Here is a 10,889-nt window from a genome sequence, read left to right on the forward strand (position 1 = left end):
TAGTGTGAAGTATATAGCCACTAAGGGCAGCATTGAGCATCATTGTGCCTTCTGTGCAGGTGACTGAGGAGCATAGGTGGTTGCACTAGGTACTTGTATTAGGCAAAAAAGAGTCAAACAATGCTTTTGTTCGACTAAAGGGAACGGAGACTTCTTGCAGGTGATCATTTCTCGAAGACACGTAAGCTGGTTCTTTTGGAAATTCTTGCCTTAACAGTTCTTTCTGCAAGAAAATTTTGTGAAATAAACAGGCAAAATATTTTTCGTCTAGGCAGTAAATTGTAAAGGCCTATGTGTGTCTTTACTAAAGAAATACCTAGCTGTGCTTGAACATTTAGAAACAATGAAACGAGCTGATGGGTGTTGTAGTTATTCGATGCTATTTTTATTAGGGGGCGTTATCCAGGATCCCATGCTTGTAAGGCGTACTCTAGCTTCGGTCTGATAAGTGTTTTGTACAGAATTAGTTTTAAGTGTTGCGGGGCCCATGAAAAATTACTGCCGATATGTAACCTGGCATTTTATTAATTTCATTCGCGTTACTGATCAGTTGGGAGGTATGTACAAGCCAGGAGAGGTTATTAGCCACATGAACATCGAGATACTTATACGAGGGAACTCTTTCAAGACGAACTTCATCAATTTTGTAATGGAAAGTGTTGGATTGGTTAGACTTCCGAGAAACTGCCATTACTTTGCACTTGGTTGGATTAAGGACCAGTTGCCACTTGGAACACCAGTAGCAGATCATGTCAAGGCCAGTGTGCAGAATGAAAGAGTCCTGTGAATTTCTTATCTTACGGTAAAGAACGCAGTCGTCTGCGAAGAGTTTAATTGAAGAGTTAATTGCATCGGGGGGTCATTCATATATACTAGAAACCGCAATGGTCGTAAGACGGAGCCCTGTGGTGCACATTATCGAACTGTTCAATGTTGCGCCACTGAATCACCTGCAGTAACAAATTGCGTGCGGTTAGTAAGGAACCATTTAGTTGACTTCAGTATGTTAGGATCAATAATTAGGGTACTGATTTTAAGCAGTAGCAAATGGAGTCGAAGCTTGTTGAACGCCTTGGCAAAGTCATACTTGCTGCATATATCCGCGTGCCTTCGCATTCCTGCATGTTTTCATATCTGTTCTGCTTCCATTAACGTGCATACAATGCTATCCCCGGAAGAGCGACTGTTCCTACACTTCTGCTACTTCTTTAGTTCAGCTGCTATTTCTGTAGCAACGTGCAGAACGGGACAAACCTTCAGCTGGCTCACTCCATTCAAGCAAACTTCGTGCAAACTTCATTGCTCCCTGCAAACATTGTAGAAAAAAAGAAAGAGGACAATAAAAGCCAAATGAGACAGACGTCCCCTCAATTCGACCCGAGAGAGATCGCAGGGATCAGACCGCTTTGACAGACACCATGGACAGGACGCGTATGAGTTCTTTCGTTAGGCTTTTTTTTTTCTCTCCCTGGCGTTCAACCGGCCCGACGCAACTCTCGAATGACCACACGCATCACTGCTTTGGGGAAATTCGCGTTGAGGGAACGTGCGCAAGAACACGCATTCACGCAACGACCAACAAAAAAAAAAAAAAAAAAAGAGACGACTGCATAGCGCAAGCCATACAATCGCCCACAAGCGAACCCAGGGTTATTGCGTACTGTCTCCATTCTTTTTTTTTTCTTTCTCCTGAACGTCCACATCTCTTCATCCGTTTTTGTCTGCGGTCGCGTGCAGAAACCATCGCGCGGCCGCTGAAGGTTTTACGAGCGCCGACGAGAGAGGGCGCTGTGCTTTATTTTACGATCATGGCGGTTTCCGGAACGGCGTCCGCGCTCTGCTAATCCGCTGCACCCACCACAACCCAGAGCTATTTATTCAGTGGACTGTACGGTAGCACACTGGTGCAGTTTCTGATCGGGGAACCGGCAAAGAAAGGAACAACATATATAGTTGAAAGGAATTCATTAACCATACTGGAACAAAACGCGTATAAGGGCGCGTAGTGGGGCTGTTAAACCTTGTTCTTCGGGCCGGACGCAAAACGGTAGGCCATAAATCAGTGCCTTATGAATTGCGGGAACAAATTTGCTGCTCCCGGCAGTAACACGATTCCGTTTTTTTTTTTTTTATTTTGCTCCTGGCTCAGGGCACGCCACGAATTGATAAAGTCTGGCAAGATGCGACAAGCCTTCAGATAGGGTGCATCACAGGGAATAGGGAGGATGTGAGGAGATAAGGTAGTTTTGTCTATACGCTTTTGACTTCATCTGTCGCGACAGCGCCTTGTGATGCGCCGAGACAAATTTTACTTCACTACGCGTGAGACCATGAGACGAGAGCCTTTTTTTTCGCCGGCGACACATTTTCTAGTCTTATTTTTTGCGTTTCCAGTTTGTAAAATTCAGGAGAAAACAAGATTGGCGGAGAACAAAGACCCGCCGTTATAACGTCGCCGATCACTTTGGCGCAGATCAACTGTTCAATGGGCCTGTATTTCTAATACATCTTTGTTGAATTGTTGCAGCTCGTGTACGAGCGGTGCTCAGGTGAAAACCTCGGCAGGTATGCAAATGGCTCTGTACGCTTTCTGTACCTGGGCGCTTGCCTGGCGCGAGCGCGAGGGACATTCGTTAAATTGTAAGTAACTCCGGACTCCGGGAAAAATACTTTTTCTTGCTGCTTTAAAAAAAAAAAATAATCCTAAGACACATCAGCACTTCTTATGAGTTGGGAATGGAAAGTAATAATGTCCAACTCAGTGACGTTGAGCGGTACTTCGAGTTATGAAACTCCTCTCTCTCTCTCCTCGCGGACAAGGGAGCGCGTTGAGACGCTTGGCGCGTCATGACTCGACCTTACCGAGGCTCAGCTAGAACGCAGGCGCGAGCTTGCTCGGACGAAGAGCACGCGGATAACAGAGGCTTCTGAGAGCGAGGGTGACATGGTGCCGCGGCGATGCCCTCACCTCTCACGCAATACCGCGGCAGCAGGTGTTCCTTTTTGCCTGATCTGCTCCGTGGTGGTGGGTCGTGGAAACATTTATTGCGAATGATATGAATGGTGGGGGCGAAGCCCCCTACATGGCACTTGGGTGCTTCCTTACTACGAGGAGGCACCCTTACAAAGCGAAGGAGAGCCCTTGGAGCGCAATCCTTCTTATCACGCTCGAGATGATCCGGCACTGGTCTTGAGCGGAAGTGCCGGTCAGAAGACTCTCCCAGTAAGACTCCGCCACCGCGAGTGGCCCGAGCCAGCAAGTGCGAGCCAGCGTCAAGAGCGCGCATCGCCGTTGGCCTCGCGCGTTCGTGACGTGGCGTCGCAGCCTATGGGAAGTTTCGCTGTTGCAGACACCACCGGCTTTTTCGCTCAATGAGTCATTTGTCTCATTCGCATCAATAACAATGGCAAGCTCCTTTATCTACACTGGTCAAAGTAGCCCTGATCGCATGTTCTCGCTGGGTGTTTTAGCAATCGTTCTCATTTTTTTTCGTTGGAATGCCAAGAGATAATTTATTTGTTTTTGATGCTGCAATATTTTACAAGACAGTGGGTTCTTGTAACATGGTGGCCAGAATGGTGGCTAGTGTGTTATAAACCGACCTGTGATCGCATGAGTGAGTTACTAAGTGGGTGAGTGATTAAGCTAGCGCGCCAATGATACATAAACAAAGAAAGTGAGTGAATTATAAACTGATTGTGTGTCTTGGTGATTCAGCGAGACAGCGTATAAGTGAGGAAGTGATCGAGTGAGTGGGGGAATCACGTATTCAGAAGGAGGGAGTGATTAAGTGAACGAGTGAGTAATATACAGGCTGAGATTTTGACTAAACGCATAGCCGGTTTCGTGAGAGAGTGGAATTGGGAATTGTGTCATTGAGTCAATCACCCGCTCAATGTGAACGAGTAATTGAATGAGCGAACAAATAGATGGTGCAGGGAGAGGGGTGATGAAGGGATATATACTTTCGGTGCACCCTAGCAATTGTTAATTTGTTTTCGTGACACGTCGTTATTGTCATCACGGCATATAAAACTAGAATTGGGGGCGTTCTTAAGTATTCTTTCCACAGCAGACTACGTACCGATCGAAAATATCCAATGGTCTCATACTTTGTCGTTAGTGCTCGTACGACACTCGTCACGTGAACAAGTGGCGATAACCCATTGGTCGCATTCTAATTCCCCGGCGAAGGCAAGTGCACAGCCTTGGTTGTGTCCTCGGACTAGGTGCTCTTTTGACCATCTGCTCAATGAAAACTTTTTTCTTTTGACATATCGGACTCAGAAACCGGATTAATTCCGTATTCAGACTTGAGTGGGACGTGAAATAGAACGTACACACGCGTTTTCCCACTAGGGATTAATCTCTTCGGTTGGCCGCCTGCCACATTAATCCACCACACACACTCCTCTACCAAATTTTTTTTCAGTGCCATTTGATTTTGCGCGGCGCGGTGTCATATGCAAATGAGGTGGTATTGCGAGCGAACATTTCAGCACGCGCGCACTGCACCCATGGGATGCCGGTGGCGGCAACGTTGACGTCATTGAAATGACAAAAAATTAAACGAGATCTCAGCCCTTTCGACCAAAGGCTTAACACAAGAAGGGCTGCTATTTTATCTCAATGCCGTATCTCCATATATCCATATCAACAACCCCCTATTGGGCATGCTGTTGCAGTTAAACATCCGAGGTCTGTTCTTCTGAAATGCGATGGCATTGGCATCATCAGAAAATCGAAAAACGATCTCAGTTCGCTGCTGTACCAGGTTCCCTGAAGCAGAACGAGAAGGAAAAAAAAATAATAATGAAATGGTGAGTATGACGCACAAATGCTTAAATTGTTTTTTTACCGCGTGATGTTAACAAGGAGGGCACACGTTGATTTACAGAAAGAAACAAAGTGTAAGCCATGTAGGTTATTTAGGCTGGAAAAGGCAATAGTATTATTACGGGGATGTTGGGACTTCTTCCTCTGTCCTTTTTTATCCTTCCGCAACAATATAAAACGTGCAGATAGTTGCTCTGTCTACAGTGTGCAAGCGAATAAGGCTGCCTGAAGAAGGCAATGTGGTGGTTTCATATATGCGAAAGGCCATGATATGTCAGTTGCGGCATGATATCATTTGTACGTTCGTTTAATCCCGTAATGGAAGTACCTCATCGCCTGTCCCTAATAACAACCAAGCTTCAGACGAACTTAAACTACTTTTGCGAAATGAAATTAGCGTGTCACGTACATGTCCCGTACATACAGGCCTCCTCTACAGTGATCTGAGACCCTATCACCTAAAGGAACAAAAGCCTGTCGGTTTTCCATGCCCTACCTTTCTTGATGCGGGTTACAGAGACACTAACCAACGTACCGTGTCAGCCAGCTTATCGTTTACCTGAAAGCGTACTGAAGAAAACAAAAGACTAAATAGCGAACCGGGAAGCATAAACGACATACAGGTACCTTTCGCATACATTGTGAAAGGGTCGTCGCATTGAGATGCCCGAGACAGCAGAGCGTGAAAGCACGTTCCGAATGTTACCGGTGTATTAAAGCCTATAGGAAGCCTGAATGCAAGTGTTGTTTTCGTGCAGGCTCGCCAGTAAGGCCCCATTAAGACACGATCATGTGGTTATCACGCGCCACTACACTCAGTGACCTCTATGTCCTCGCACCACAGTTCCGCGCGCATACAATCTCTGCTTTTAAGTCGTTTGCCTTTTCCACGCTGGCGATATGCCCGTATTTCGCTCCACCGACTCGGCTTTGCAAAGCCTTTCTCTGGAGACCCATGAAGCGTGCACGTCGACTCAGACCGGATCGAGCATCCGGCGAACTCCAGAGAACAAAGTGGGAAGTGGACGATAGGACGGATGCACGCACGTTGCTGGTGGAAATCGGGTGGCCACTAAAAGCGTCCCCTTCCGATCCCTTCGCCCCTTCCTTCTAATTGGATTTATGGCGCGGACAGACCACCGCACTTTACGCGCAGCTTTCTCGACGCCACAGATCTCAGCGCAGGATCCCAATGCCACTCGCGTGCCTGCAGTGTGCGACGCCGAGATACATACGAAGGCATAGAGGGCTGAGATGACCGAGTGAAAGTTCGAAGCTGCGGTCGGGATGGGGCCCTACGCGTCGCTGACGTTCCCAAAGGCTGAGTGTCGCTCCATAGTTTAGCTGCCGTCGGCTGTTGATCTCCATTGGTCTCGGGACAAACTGGCGCTAACGTTATTGTAGTTGGAGATAATGAGGAACTCGTAAAAGCACCTTGCACCGTGCTCGGTGTGTACAGATCTGCATTGCGGGGATCACGGTCGTTGAGCGGCGTCGGATGCTTACTTATAATGCAGCTCGTTTGTATGCAGACGCCCATCGTCACCGACTCAAGACCTTCTTCAGCAAGGGGTCAGCAAGTTGGACCAGTGAATCTTCTGGACATTCGAAGACGGGAAGGGAAAGGTGTGGTTTTGGCGGGCGGATTAAGCGTGGATTTTCGTGCCCCTACCGAAGCAAGGATTTGCAAATTGCAAACAGCGCTGAAGTCGCTTCGTGTTCATAACGTCATGTTTAGTAAGACATACAAGCTCCCGCGTCGTTTTCAGAAGTAAACTTAGCATAATTAAAGCAATTCGGGTAATCGAGCGCGTTCGCGAGAATTCGGAACGTATGAGGAATTTATTTATACACACCTGAAAACTTCATAAAATCTTTAAGGTCTACTTAGAAAAATGTAATTGAAAAGACTTGATAACCGCTATATATCCTGTGCAGGCTCATATTTCAAATGGCGGAATCGCCAGATTTTCCATGTGTTTAGTGAATAAAGTATCACATGAGAACTATTGAACGACAAAAAATTTATTATGAAGCAGGAAAACTCTTTCAATCCACCTCCAGCGTCGTTCCATTGCTTATGAAAATTTTAGATTTGCCCTTGAAATTGAGAACAACCTAACGAGGAAGAACATTCGTATTTCTGTCTCGTTTTCTGCTTATGGCTTCCACATTAGGTGCGTTGCTGTTGCGTCTGATAAATGCAATCAATTGTATAATTTCAATAAACCACTTGCAAGAACCCATCACCTTATATTAGGTCGGCAGGCACTGCGGTAACAAAATTGGCTGGTGTCAACTGACAGATGAGCACGGACAGGGCCCGAAATTTCCTTTAAAGACGCATCACCTTCACGATGAATGCTACCCTCTTGTACCCGAAGTTAGTCATTAACTTACGAATATTCTTTACTCTTTCTTTCTTATCAAAGCACAGAATAAATGCGCCATTCGCAAATGCATTAAACTGCACTTCCTAGCTGAGTCACTCGCAAGCGTAGTTCCCGGGCCGTGGCCTTCACATGTAGTCGTAAATTTAAACCTTTTCTTGAGTCAATCACTAAAAATGGGCGAATAAAGGGGTGTGAGAACGTGCATGAGGTTTTTCAGATTTACGGTGGGTCCAACGATGGCATTTTAAACTAAAAAGTAACACATGACTTTGACGAAAAGCTCTTATTGTTGGATAAACAGATAGCATAGGTTTTGTTGTACTTTTTCTTCGTCTACGTTATTTAATAATATAGACGTTACACTAAGCAGTAAATTCCTACACAAAATGACGCCCCCGTGGTAGTATTTTCTTCGTGTTGCCCTGTGCCACGTCATAGAGACAAGACTTGTGTACAATAATCAAGATTACACGTCAAAACAGTATATATTTAAATTCCCTTCCTCTCATTGCAATAGCAATTATATGAACACGCCAGTCACGACCGCACCATCGTTGTCGGGGTCAGCGCTCTTTATCGACGGCGCATGCGCAACACGCGTGCGGTAGGTTAGAAAGTTTCGAAAGATGCCGGAGTGCCTTTGGTTCATGGAGGAAAGAACAATATGCAGGCAGCATTACGTCATGCAGTCAACCTTGGCAAGGGGACTCTCCGTGAAGCCACAGTGGTGGCCCAACACGTGACCTTTTGCGTCAAGCTCACGGAGCAAGAATCGAGATTTTCTTATATGTTTGGTTCCTAGTAGCTATGCCTGTAGCATTTGTTCGATACACGCTTGTTCAGCTGCCCGGCCGTGGCTCTGCCTGCGGAGCAGGAACACTGAAACCAACCGCGCACTTTGACGTGCGATCACGTGTTGGGCCACCAGGGCTCCATGAGTTTTGTCTTCAATCGTGTTGTGGTATGCTTCCTCCTATCCTCTTCCTTCCTCCGTGGGTTTGTTGATAAAACAGTGAAGTGGACGCACCGTCAAAGCTACTTCTATTTGTCTCGGTGGCGGCGCCAGGACACCATTGAATAAACTTTATTGCAAGGTCGTGGGGACCAGTTGTGCATTGAAAGTGGAGTCCTAAGTCCGGGGCCCCATAGGTAGCAGCCACATCCTGGGCACGGTCCACAAGTCATTGCTAGCCAGTCGCCGTCGTATCGGTCAGCCGTTCCTCCCAGGAGGTGAGGGTGGGGTTCGGAATAGTAGGGACATCAGGAATATTTTGGCAAATCCAGAGCATATCCAGTAGTGTGTGGCAGTCGGGTAGCGAGGGAATTCAGCTGAACCACGGGAGGGGTGGAGAGAGGAGTAGAAAAAAGGTGTCGAGAAATGTATTCGCCTCTAGTAGTCGCCAGCATACAGCCTGTCGGCGAGTAATGGAAGGATGAGGGGGGGGGGGGGGGGTAGTGTTGCCGAGTTGGACGTGCCTAAGAAAGTTTGGATGCGTACGAAAAAGGTTGCAGTTGTATGACGGCAGGGCAATGTCACATACGGACTGCAGAACGGTACCTTCCATCCGCTGTTTTAAAAATTTAGATGACGCTTAAGAGCGGAACGCGATAGCATTCAAAGATTCCTGACGGCTTTTCATGCTTCCCGGCAACTGCAGCTTATGTAACCGTTACGTCTACCTGGAAACGCTGGCGGCAAACGTTATGCACGAAGGCGACCTTTCCTTTTTCTTGATGCGCAGAGGCAAGCGCCATCTTGATGGTGTTGCAAGGAACCAACCAGGTTGCGCCACTCTGTGAATGGTAGAAACGCTGGAATAGGGGTTTGTCTGTTTGAGTTTCCGCGTAACTGAATTGCGTTTTCTCGCATATTCAGCTTACAGTCAGACGCCATCATGAATGTAAGTTTTGTTTAGGTCGTAATTTACAATTTTTCTGGCTCACGTTACATTGAGGAATTCAATTAGTTCAGCAACACATTAGCTCAGAGCGGAAGGCCTGCGTGGTTGTGGTTCGGAATGATCCGTTGCTGGGTGCGGGACGCAGGTACCGGATTTTTTTGCGACACGGGACCCTTAACGCTCTCGCGTTAAAATGTGAGATCTCCACGCCGGTTGTATTGCTCGATGGAGGCAGCTGGTTCCTGCAACTGGGATTCAATGTGTCCGAAGGAGCCTGTCGTTACCCAGACAGTGTGGACGGACTACAGTAAGCAGACGTGGGAGACAAACACCGCCTCCGAGGCCTCACCGCAGCCACGGCAACTCTCCTGCAATGCTTCGCTGAGGAGCCCAAAAAGGAGAGATGTTAATTGGCGAAAATGGCCAGAAACCAGTCCGAGGGCTAACGTGTTTGAAATTCCCTTAGTCCAAGCGAAGAGAGCAAGCCAGTGATGGCAATTACATTACAAAAAAGGCAGGTGTCACGGTGCTAGGCGTGAAAACTCCGGAGTGTGAGAGTCTCCGGAGTGTGAGAGGAAAACGGTAGCACCCAGCCGTGAGTTCGACGGTTCAAAGCGCGACAAAAGCGCCTCTAATGAATGCGACGTTACCTTAGAAACGTGGCGTAGAAAGTTATACTGCGATGTATATCACTAATTATGAGGATGTAAATTACAGGAGTCGAAGTTAAACGAGTAGTGAAGTACGTTTCCGCTACATTTCTTTTGCGCTTGGCGCACACGCACAGCCATCGTGCGGCAAACACAGAAGACCCCCTCCTCGCAATGTACGGCGCTACCCCGACAGCTGGCGCTACATTCGCCCGCTTCTCCCCTTCGTCTCATTCGAGCGCAATGAGGCAGTGCGGGGACCGGGGCGAGGATGCCCCAATACCCTTGCGTGAAGCAATACTAAGCGTCAAGCAAAGACATAAAGTGGGCTTGATAGATTAGCCTGGGTATGTCCTAGTGACATGAGCTGGGTATCGTATAAAGAGACTTCCGAAATTTACTTGGCCTTGCGTAAGATATCGAGATTATCTGCAAAATACCATACCACGCATGCTGATAACCGATCCGCCAAAATTCTGGCGCTCTGTAAATAATGAGAACGACAACCGTGATAGCTCTGCCCGTGCCATCTCTCGCGAAGGAAGCGGATCCGTACTTAAGATCGTTTTGTTCGGGCAAAATGTCAGACAACCGAAGTGTTTCACTAGCAGAATTTTCATACTCCGACTACGCCATTATGCTTTCTATAATGAGTCGTTCTGTCCATGTTGAAAACGTAAATACCAAATTAAAGCGTTCCTCTTCACCCGGCTGCGAAGAAATTACCATAAAGTTTTTTAAAGCCGCAATAATTGTGTATGCATCAATTATTTTAACGACGCTATTCCAGCAGTTATTCATCACGCGATCTCTCCCGGCTGAATGGAAAATAGGAAAGATCTTGATCCACTTTTCAAATCAGGTAACCAGCAATCGCCACTAAATTACGGGAGCATTGCCCTCACAAGTATTGTCTAATTATATCACTATTACACACTCGTCATAAACAAAGAAATCGCATAAACCTCGCCAGTCATATCCATCACATATATGGACGCGCCACATTTAGGTATAAATCTAAATCAGATTAGAACAAAAACACAGGACAGTAAAAGTTAAACGGCGGCTCTGCCAGGTCTCGCGGAAAACACGGAGCCGAGATTGTGCC

The sequence above is a fragment of the Dermacentor andersoni genome, chromosome 7, assembly GCF_023375885.2.
Source record: "Dermacentor andersoni chromosome 7, qqDerAnde1_hic_scaffold, whole genome shotgun sequence".
Lineage (NCBI taxonomy): Eukaryota > Metazoa > Arthropoda > Arachnida > Ixodida > Ixodidae > Dermacentor > Dermacentor andersoni.